Raw genomic sequence first — 12,157 nt, forward strand, 5'->3', positions numbered from 1 at the left:
CACGAGCAATCTTTAGATGCATATATGTCTGAAATGTGATTTATTGATGTAATAATAACAGTGATGTGAATCACTGTTGTAATTTAAGGATTGCTATTTTATGCATTTGAGTTAAATGTAAAATGCCCTGGATATTTCTTTTAATGTGTATTAATTTTTTTTTAAATGTCTAGACTAGCTACAATAACAGTATTACAATTTGTTGAGTTCTTAATTGTTAAAAATCACATGTAAACATTCAATTGTCACAATTTTGGTGTAAGTTCAATCTCTGTCTCATTAATGATTTCCTCTTTATTTATAGAAAGATGATAATGACGTAACTGATGTATCTTTGTTAAAACAAATCTCTTTCGTTGGCAACATCTTCTTATCAGTTCTTTTGTCTTTTGATTAGCTGTTGTACATGACTATTCTAAATCTCCTGTATTTCATATCTTACAAGGAAATCATCTGTCGAATATAAATATTTTCTTAAATATTGTCTTATATACTGAAGTATATAACCTCTTATAAGAGTTGGATTCTCCATCGTAAGTGTTTTCAAATCGCTATAAATGATATTTATAAATGAGAAATGAATTTTAGTCCGTATTCTTAATCAATTAAATACAACAAAAAAAGATCATATGTTCAGGCATTAAAAGTGGGCGAATATAACAGAGAGACATTCAAACTAAAAAAAAACTAAAAATAGATTGATAATGTCTTTGTTAAAAACAACAACAACAAAAAACAAACAATACTAAACATAATACAACATAGAAAACTGAACCTCACCAAAACATAGGCTTCATCTCAGGTGTTACATAAGGGTAAGCAGATCCGGTAACACTCGTCGTATTGCTAATATTAGACCAAACCCGATAATGTCTAAATCTGTAGGTCACAATCAATAAAGGCGACGGGATTGTAGTTAGAAACATATTCGCTATCATCTATGAAACGGGTCTTCCGTAACGGTCAACCAACTCATGATGGCGTCGGTTATACAAAAAAGGGACGAAAGATACCAAAGGAACAGTCAAACTCATAGATCGAAAATAAACTGACAACGCCATGGCTAAAAAAAAAGACAAACAGACAAATATTAGTATACAAGACAAACCATAGAAAACTAACGACTAAACAACATGAATCCCACCAAAAACTGGGGATGATCTCAGGTGCTCCGGAAGGGTAAGCAGATCCTGCTCCAAATGTGGCATACATCGTGTTTCTCATGTGTTTTCAAACCCGGTAAATACTCTTATTCGTTAGGTCACGAAAAAGGGAAATGGATTGTTGTTTCCACATAAGGAACATATCCGATATTAACTATGAAATGATTATTCCATAACAGTCAACCAAACTCGTGATGGCGTCCGTAAAATGTACGAATAACATTAACGGTACCAATTTTCCTGCCCCAGATGCGCATTTCGACAATACATGTCTCATCAGTGATGCTCGTGGCCAAAACATATGAAATCCAAAGCGTATATTAAAAAAGAAGAGCTATAATCCAAAAGGTCCAAAAAGTATAGCCAAATCCGTGAAAGGAATCAGAGCTTAGCATGAGGGAGATACGTTCCTTAATTTATAATAATTTCTAACATTTTGTAACAGCAAATTTTAAAAACACAAAAAAATAACGACGAAGGAATGATTCAACTTCACCATTTGGAATTCTTGGCTTCATTGTTTCTTTGTAAGCAGCAACCCACTATCTAGGAAATCATTTTAGCAAATACAAGCCCGGTAATATCGTATCAATTGGAAAACATATGAAATCCAAAGTGTGTATTTAAGATGAAGAGCTATAATCCAAAAGGTCCAAAAAGTATAGCCGAATCCGTGAAAGGAATCAGAGCTTTGCATGAGGGAGATACATTCCTTAATTTATAATAATTTCTAACATTTTGTAACAGCAAATTTTAATAACACAAAAAAATAACGACGAAGGAATGATTCAACTTCACCATTTGGAATTCTTGGTTTAATTGTTTCTTTGTAAGCAGCAACTCACTATCTAGGAAATCATTGCAGCAAATACAAGCCCGGGAATATCGTATCAATTGGAAAACATATACTCCGTTTGCAGGCGTGGCCGAAATGTTGCATCATAGAATGGATATTATACATCTGGGATGCTGAAATCATCTCTTTTGTCATAAAGTTTTGTTTACAACCAATCCTCATTGTCGATCATACTAAATAATGAAGCAACATAGGTTCAAATCCCTATCACAAAGTTAACAAAAGCTAAATTTGGCTATTCGTTTTAAGCCCTTTTTCTGTCATATACTACCATTGGATCATATCGTTTATACATACGTGAAACTGTAAATAGTATCAAAATTCCTATCCTATCAAACTGGTAAAATGTTTTGGAATATAATTGTATATTATATACTGTAAGTGATTGACTACAAAACATGTACGCATAATATGTTAACAAAATGACATATTGAACTGTAACTTGCATCATTATTACTATCATTTTTATCTTTACCATATCTATTATTATTATCTTGATTTTATTTTATGTTGGTTTTTTTATTATTATTATTAACTTTATTTCCATTACTATTTTTATTACCATTCATGTTGTAAAAGGAGGAACGAATAAAGCATGATGTGCTATTTGTCTTGTGCCGAGATGCCAAATTTGTATAAAGTCGCTTTCTATAATAAGAAAAAAAACTATTACACATCACTGGTAATGAGATTTTATACATTATCGTTGATCATCTCAACGAGATTGATTTTCTCGCTTGAGCCGGGACGGCGAAAATGAGAAAAAAAACATCAAGTTCAGATGACCAATGATAATTTGTTCTACGATATTTTACCTATGACAGCGTTGTCAATTTCATGCCAATTTCATTAGCAACGCCACGTGTCCCCTTAGTTTCTAGAGAAAATTTTCATATCACTTCTCGACTCCGTTTCATATCACTCGACTCCGCTGAAAAAGAAAACTATCAGTCAGTAATTATATGTAAGATCAAGGGAACATTTAGTATAGTAGCGATATAAATTGAATACTGCATTTGATCGGTTTCTTACCCTTCTCATTTAATTATTTATTTAAATATATAGTCGTTCCGATGCAATTATTTAGGTAAGTAAATAAATTTTCAGATAAATCGAGTGTTAATCGGATCAATTGAAATGAAAGTAATAAAGAACTAATGAAATAATGAAATATTTATGATGTAAGATTTTTTGTTATTGTACTAATGCATACTTCCTATATCACATCTTCCTATATCTATTAAAAGAAGTCTTGGATTTTATTTGTACATTGTATGTAAACTTTAAGAATGAATTTTTTTTAAATGTGGTGTTTGATACTGTTTAAGTCGCTATACATAATGTTACACGTTAAGAAATTAAGTGAAAAGAGAAATAAAACCAATTCAAATATGTCAATCGGGTAATTTATATACATGCAATTACAATATATTTTATGAAGATATTAAATCCTTTGCGATATTGTTTGTTGTAATCATCCGTATACAAAGAATGTAGAAAATTTCAACGCACAACCAAAAAGTGCGATTCGGATACAAAGCCTAAGGATTTAAACAGTGCTGTTTCCAATTTGTTTATCCCGGTATATTTATATTTACTTCATTAAAAAAGTATATACTATATACGATCATTTTAACCTATATTGAGGGGGGCAGGACCTTTTTCGGAACTCCATGATCGGGTGTTTTAAGCCCGGGATTTTGGGATTGATCCTTTCGGGATCTGGGAATTCATTTTTCGAATTTCGGGATGTCGGGTTTTAATTTCTTATTCCCCCTCTATGTTTTTAACCTTTGTACGCGCTTATTTTCTTTGGTAGATACTTTTTTATCATACTTCAAGTTTGCAAAAAAAACAAAAAAAAAACAACATGTCTTTCTCATATAACCTTTATTATGGTTTATAAAACACATTATCAAGCTAACAATTGCTAAATATTACACACATCATCTTATTTGTCTGTATTTTTGTTTGTTAATAATTGCTTTTTTTCAACAATGTATCGAATGTTCATTTGAAATCAATTTCCATGTAAAATTATCTGCATTGCGTATTCCTAACAATTTCGTAAAATATTCCTTTTACACTATTAATGCCTTTATTCTATTGATATGTATACCACTTGCCGAATTTGATTTGAATCAGTGAAAAAAAATTTTAAATTTCCATATTATAGCATTTAATTTTTTGAGCTTTCGATTTGCCATTTAATTACGGTCTTTCCGTTTTGAATTTCCTCGGAGTTTGGTAATTTTCATATTTTACTTTTATTTGTACAGTAAGCAATTATATACTAAAACTTTCTTAAGATTTACGCTTAACACTCCAAATGGTATGAAGTATACTAATCATAAATTTGACATTGTCATTGGGGAAATTTTAATTATTTCTTTCAAATATTGATGTGCAAGTTCTATATGCATTATCTTGTTTTGAAATAAACTGCATCTTTAATTACAATTTCGTCTATTTAGTACATATTTCATATGTATGTATCTGTCTGCGCATTTACATACTGTATTCCTGTCACGTTGTGTTGTCATTTTAACTGTATTTTTTACATTGCCATATACCATGTGAGCAGGTTTTCGATTAGTCCTAAAACTAGGTTCAATCCTCTTTTTTTCTTAAAATGTCCAGTACTAAGTCAGGAATATGGCAGTTGTTATTAAATGTTTCTATGTATGGTGGCGTTTGGTTTTGTTGCAGTTCATTGTTTCTGTTGTTCCATTGTTTATCCCTTATAGTTAATGAGCTTCACTCGGCTTTAGTTTCTACCCCAGATTTAGTTTCTCTTAATATATATGACTATTAAACAGCAGTATGAAGATATAAGATACGGTATGATTGCCAATGAATCAATTCTCAATCCCAGTCACCGTTTGTATAAGTAAACCATTATAGGTCAACGTACGTTCTTCAACACGAAGCCTTAGCTCACTCCGAACAGCAATTTTAAAAAGTTCCCAAAAATGACTAGTGTAAAACCATTCAAACAGAAAAAACAACGGTCTAATCTATATATAAAACAAGAATGTGTCCATAGTACACGGATGACTCACTCGCACTATCATATCACATATTCAATGGACCGTGAAATTGGGGTCAATACTTTAATTTGGCATTGAAATTAGAAAGATCATATCATAAGGAACACGTGTACTGAGTTTCAAGTTGATTGGACTTCAGCTTCATCAAAAACTACCTTGACCAAAAACTTAAACCAAAACTTTAACCTGAGCTTCGCACTATCCTTTTCTTTGTTCAGGTGACAGTGAAATTGGGGTCAAACTTTAATTTGGCATTAAGATTAGAAAGATCATATCATGGGGAAAATGCATGTGTACTAAGCTGCAAGTTGAATGGACTTCAACTTCATCAAAAACTACCTTGAGCAAAAACTTTAACGGACGGGCGAAAAGACAAATGAACGAACGAACGGAGGCACAGACCAGAAAACATAATGCCCCTCTACTATCGAGGGTGGGGCATAAAAACAAAAGACCAGAAACACTTATGAACCACAGCAACAAACGACAATCACTGAACTTTAAGTTTCTAACTTATAACATGTGCAAACAAATGCTTCGGGTTTCAAGGTACAAAAAGAGGGGCGAAAAATTCCAGAGGAACGTTCAAAATCATAGTTCGAAAAAAAAACTAGCAACGTTATGGCTTTAGTAGTACCAATCTTCACCTTAAACAGTAGTGCAGCATCACAACCTAGAAACACACAAAATATCAATTGAAATGGCTGAACGCAATCAAACGACATATTAACACAAACAAATAAACATTCACTGAACGAATAAATTTCATTGATGATACAATGTAAATAAAACAAGAATGTGTCCCAAGTACACGAATGCCCCACTCGCACTATCATTTTTTATGTTCACTGGACCGTGAAATTGGGGAAATACTCTAATTTGGCACTAAAATTAGACAGATCATATCATAGAGAACATGTGTACTAAGTTTGAAGTTGATTGGACTTTAACTTCATATTTTGTGCTTGACCTTTCTATTCACCTTGGACTCCATTTAAAAAGTCTGATTGAGCACTCGACACTTCTGAAAAATTTCAACTTTTACCTATTATGTCTGTTTTTTTAGTTCACATATTGTTGTCATTATAATGAAATTGTATGCGACTACCATACAAGTAACACGTTAGTATGTGTTTTGATTGGCGTCCATTTCACTGACCTTTGACACATTCTCCATTTCCATTTTCTTTTCTTTTATTAAGATACATTTCTGAAAAGAGGGCAGAAAGATGCCAAAGGGAATTTAAAACAGCAAGAACACTACCAACAGCTGGATGTGAATGCAGGTGCTATATAGAAATGGAAAGTTCACAATCTAGAATCTGAAGTCATCTCTTTTTTCGCGAAGTTTTGCTTTTGATCATGGACTCCCATATGGACTCCAATAGTCCATTTCTTGATGTAAGACATGCGAGGCAGACTTAATTGTATCTACTGTATCAGTTATCTCATATTCGATACGACAAATTTTTTATTCCTTACTATGAGAAAATCATCTATATAACTGAAAATAAAGTTTAGGGATAACGCTTACTTCGTTTCTTTTTGCCTAAAAAGCTACTTCTGAAGTCAGCCGCATATGAATCAATGAAAAAGTCGACAAGAAGATGAGACAGTTGGGACCCATTAGAATGCTGATAGTTTCTAACACGTCCAAAGTGAGAGATAATGATAATCAGATTGACAGGAGTATGATGTAAACATATCAAATACTGATATACTTATTAAGGATGTACTTAGGTGTTCTTAGGTTGAATTAGATAAATCAAGAATTTAAATTAATACTTTAAGCTGGAAAAGTATTAGCTAAGGATCAGAATAAGCTAAAAATGTTAATAGGTCATGGAGCTTCTTTTCGAGATATTTGATTAATAAAATATGGCGGGAAAAGGCTGACTCGGACTTTTACCTTATGCTTGAATTGATATTATTTGGGTCTCAAATAAAAAGAAAGAAAATCAAAAATCTGCTTAAATTTTGTCAAATGACCTGTTATGAGCTATAAAGTCTTATATTAAAAGGTAATTAGGCGTTATTAGACAAAATAGTTTACCTTGTATCGTATGAGAAAACACCAAGGAGTTCCAATAGTTGACTGAAATTCCAAAATCTTACCTAAGTACATCCTTAAAAACTTTATTTTGAACATATCACACAGTATGCGGCTCTGTTATCGTGATAAGGAGGACAAGGCAGCGATCCGCATTTGAAACCAACCGCATAAAAAAGATGACCATTTTTGTCTTCTTGTCCAGCCTGCAAATATTCCGGATGACTATCTATGCATATGTAAGAAGAAGGACCATGATAGACGCTACCTGAAGCCAATAAGCCAGTATACTCGAAACTCCACCCACTAAAGCATGTTTTTCTGCCTGGAATCATAAGTGTTGTCGATGCTGTTTTGCTTCTACATACAGCACAAGGTATGTCCTCGTTAGCAGAATCGTATGCAAAGATGTTTCTTTCGTATTCTGATCCGTGTAAAAGGCTATCTATTTGGGAAAATGTGTCATTTGATAATTCTGGATTACTTGGAAGGCATAGTGTGTTTGATGGGCCACCATAATATGATGTGCTGCCTGTGTGATAATATGACTGCCCGGCTGTATAACCTGGAATAGAGCAAAAGACTATGTGGTACTCAAACTGAAACTAAGTCAATAAAAACCTTACAATGAAAGTTTACTTGAGACAATTCGATGCCATGGAAGAACTTATTACAATTATATTTTTTTTGTTGCGTTGTTACTTCATTCATGTACTGCAAATGAAGAACAAAACATTTTTAGTGTGTAAATAACGGTGTAGGTCTTATTCAAAATATCATTTGGCATCTAGTGCATGCTTCAAACGTTTATTTGTTCTTGTCCTGTTTAGGTATAAAAGATTTGCCGTGCGACATTACACAATCGTTATGAAATTGTTCAATCTGTAGAAACTAACAAGTTACGGTCAAAAGGCAATAAGACCTTATATTTCTCAATATATTTCTGTTATCAATTTGGATTGTGCAAATATCGAAAATAATTTCGACAAAAGGTGTGTTATTGGATCACCGCACTTTCGTAATGCGTTTTTATAGTGATAGCGTCATTCTAGTGCTTGGTAAATATTTTTTTGTTTAAAGTTATAGCACATGTCTGTTTGTAAATCATAACCTAATTCTCATTCGATACAATTTCACCTTGTATTGTGTTTTTTTCAAATTTTGAGATAGGTTGTAGGATAAGTAGAAAAGAGAGTAAAAAAATAGGAATTTTTGAACTTTTGTAAATAATTTGAACAAAGTTTACAACTTCAGAGTAGGTTTATCTCGTTATAAACTAAAAGGATTCGATTCATTTCGAAGCTGTGTTGAAAATAAAGTGAAACTAAAAGTGCTTGGAATAATTAAAAAGATAAAATAATCGTGTTTTTACAAAACTTGGCATTATTTCTAATCGAAAAAAAAAGTTTTGTAAGTTGACATTTCATTTTTCACACGAATAGAAGACAAACAGCATGTATAAAACACCTATATGAATACCAGTTATTAATACGACTTCGGATTTCTCATGTTTGCAAATGTCATGTTTGCATATTTATTTAACCGCATATATAATTTAATTGAAATGGTTGTCGTCATGATAAAGCAGTAGGGCCCCAATGCAAATTAGTTTTTCCGAAATTGGTTCTTTTGATTTTTCAACCCGGTATACCACCATTCCCCATGTAAAATTCAATAATCTTTTAAAATAAAATTGAGAATGGAAATGGGGAATATGTCAAAGAGACAACAACCCGACCATAGAGCAGACAACAGATCAATCATAGATACTTTTCAACATACAAATGGTAGCATACGCTATTAAATAATTACTTTGGAATACCATACCGCATATTTTGTTACAAGTGAACAAAAAGATAAAACACGGTACACAGAGTTGTCTAGTCAATGTTTGTTAATATCCATTTGACGTGGCAGGGTACTTTTACATCCTGTCATTGTGTTTTTTGTGCTAAGGTAATGTTTTGTACTCTCAGTTTAAACATATTTATTTTTAGTGGATTGGGAAACATTTTTTGCGACTTATATTAATTCCTTTCCACTTTGCGGGTGCGAGTGCTGCCTTGTACTCTCATATTTGCTTATGAGCTTTGTCTATGTGCCTTGTTGTATTTCTGTGTTACATATTTGTTTGTGTTTAAAGTGATTAAGATTATATCACAATGTTGACTGTTGTACCCCTATTTTAACATTTTTACCTATTATGTCTGTTTAGTGTGTTCATATATCGTTTTCAATATAATGGAATTGAATTGAATGCAACTGTCATACAATTGAGAGGTTTGGCTAGCTATAAAACCATGTTAATTTCACCATTTTCTACATAAAAAATGCCTGTACTAAGTCTGTAATATGACAGTTGTTATCGATTCGTTTGATGTGTTTGAGCTTTTGATTTTAGCCATTTGGTTAGGAATTATCTGTTTTGAATTTTCCTAGGAATGTTTTGGTGATTTTATTTTTTAGCAAAGTACCAAAAAAATTACCCTGTAATTTTTTTTCTTAAATGCTTAACATAACGCTTTTCATAAAAAAAAACCCTTATTTACGGGAAATGAATAATAATACCATACCTGAATAAACTAAATCTGTATTTGAACCTGGACATGTAGTTCTTCCCCAGCGCACAAATGTTGACCCAAAACCTAAATACACGATGTTATACGTGTTACACGAATGAATTCTACATCATCACATATAGTTACAGAAATGATTTTGCAAAGATATAATTACAACTTCTTAAAGCAACATTTGTTATACACGGAAATCATTTGATTGTATAATTTTTTCCAAAGATATGGGAAGGTCTGAAAAGGATTTTCAGAATAAAACATAGTGGACTAGCAGTTGCATAATAAAACACAAAAAAAAATAAAAAAAATAAAGAAAAATGGGGTGCTCAAAATGCAAAGAATAAAGAATAATGGCCAAAATAAATAAAGAATAGAGATGGCAATGTGCAATATCCTGCAAAAGATAAAACTCAAAAACCACTTTCAGCACAAATTGAAAAGCACAACAGTAGAAGTTATGTTACTTCTACTCCAGTAGCCAGTACTTCGGTACTGGCATGAAAATACGGATTTTTTGTGTTTACTGTTACAAAATGATAGAAATTATTATAAATTAAGGAATGTATCTCCCTCATGCAAAGCTCTGATTCCTTTCACGGATTTGGCTATACTTTTTGGACCTTTTGGATTATAGCTCTTCATCTTTTATATAAGCTTTGGATTTCAAATATTTTGGCCACGAGCATCACTGAAGAGACATGTATTGTCGAAATGCGCATCTGGTGCAAGAACATTGGTACCGTTAATTTTATTACTTCCGAATTTGATTGAATTGCACAATACCTAATCCTATGTTTTAAAGTATATTTATGAAACAGAAGCAAACAAAAATCCTATTGTGCTTCTGTTTTGTAAATGGAGAAACAAGATATGGATTGTCAGGTTGTCAATCTGGATATTTGTGGGGACTATACATGCAAAGACATCACCTACGTAAGAAAGATCGTTGACTATTATCAAGAAGTTATATAGAACATTACAGAAAAAACATTTTAAAATGTCTCTGTAAAGCTGGAAAGCAAGAGGGATTAAACAAAAAGGAATTACGAGAAATAGCAATTTTAAAAATGCACACAAACATATTTACAATTGTTTTTCATTTACTTTTTGTGTTGGTCTTTTAGAGTATACATGCTACAATGAAGACCTGTTGGTGACCCTCTGCTGTTGTTTTTTATTTGGTCGGGTTGTTGTCTCTTTGACACATTCCCCATTTCCATTCTCAATTTTACAAATATCAATTTTCCAAATCAGTAAGTTCCAAATGCATTCTGAATTTCATAAAAATTCTACTTACCACCAAGTAAATAAGACTAACTGTTACTCATGTGTATTTCACTTACCATTTACATTATCTACAGTCTGACGTAGATTTTGATTTTCTATCTTTAACTGTGATATTTCGTTTTCCATATGTGTTAGTCTGGCAAGAATGGCATCTGGATCGTTTAATAAAAGACGTTTGCTTTTTTCATTCGTGACTGCGTGTTCCGCAGTATTGCATGTCAAACAGAGGGTCCAGAAACATGCCATACAAATAACAAATTTCATTGTTACATTCATCAAGTAAATCTCGTTCTTCGATAATTTTTCAATTCGCTGGTTATAAAGATAAGATTATGTAGGGTCACATTACACTGAAAACGTGACATATTTATGTATAAGGATATGCAATAGAGATCAATAGAAAATCTTTGTTTCTGAACAATTTGGCAGCATATGAAATCAAACGTTTTACCCCGACGCATTATCACACCTGTCCTAAGTCAGGAGTGTCTAGCCTTTGCTAGGTTTTGGTTGGGTTTTTTGTTTATATTCTATTTCAGATCAATAATTATTCGGTGTTTAGTATGACGTTCATTTGCACTGAATAAGTACACATTAGTGTTTATGTACCATCTAAGCCTGCCTTCTGGTGCAGGATTAGAAAACAGTGGGATTAACCTGCGTTTTTTAGCTATAAATTGATTCTTGTCATTATCAATTGAATCGCGCAAACTAGCGCAATGAATGGTCTTGTATAATACCTAGTTAATAGACCACTTTCGACTTCATCCGTCACCGGAAAAAACTCGACAATTATGCATGCCTTTATGACGTCATTTACCAGATAGAGGAGATCGTCTGTATCCCTGCACTATCAACGTTCATCAACCGTCTTAGTGATCGTCATTGTGCAGGATAAACTAGAAATAATATTTGTTTTGTAAGTACTTAGTTACAATTTCCTATTGACAGCAGCGCTGATTGTCAATTATGAAAATCTAGTTTGCTGAATAATTTGTATTATAGCATTATAGTTTTCCAACCACTCACTCAACATTGGAACGGAAGTGACGATGCCCCTAAACCAACCAATGATGTTCACTAAAACCAGGTTTTTTGACGGAAATGCATCGAACTCGAAAGTTTTCTATTATGTCTTAAATTACTATTTTTGAATATCGAATGGTTTTTCGTAAATT

The 12,157-nt window shown here is 32.5% G+C and overlaps 1 long non-coding RNA gene across 1 annotated transcript; it reads right to left on the reverse strand.

The window, feature by feature from the left end:
• Positions 1 to 6,779: 6,779 nt before the first annotated feature.
• On the reverse strand, positions 6,780 to 11,302 carry LOC143044240 (uncharacterized). The gene is made up of 3 exons (XR_012968606.1): positions 11,036 to 11,302; positions 9,693 to 9,764; positions 6,780 to 7,684 (listed from the first exon to the last, which is right to left on the reverse strand). It is a non-coding gene; the product is annotated as an uncharacterized LOC143044240 (long non-coding RNA).
• Positions 11,303 to 12,157: the final 855 nt, after the last annotated feature.

Source organism: Mytilus galloprovincialis, chromosome 9, assembly GCF_965363235.1.
Source record: "Mytilus galloprovincialis chromosome 9, xbMytGall1.hap1.1, whole genome shotgun sequence".
NCBI lineage: Eukaryota > Metazoa > Mollusca > Bivalvia > Mytilida > Mytilidae > Mytilus > Mytilus galloprovincialis.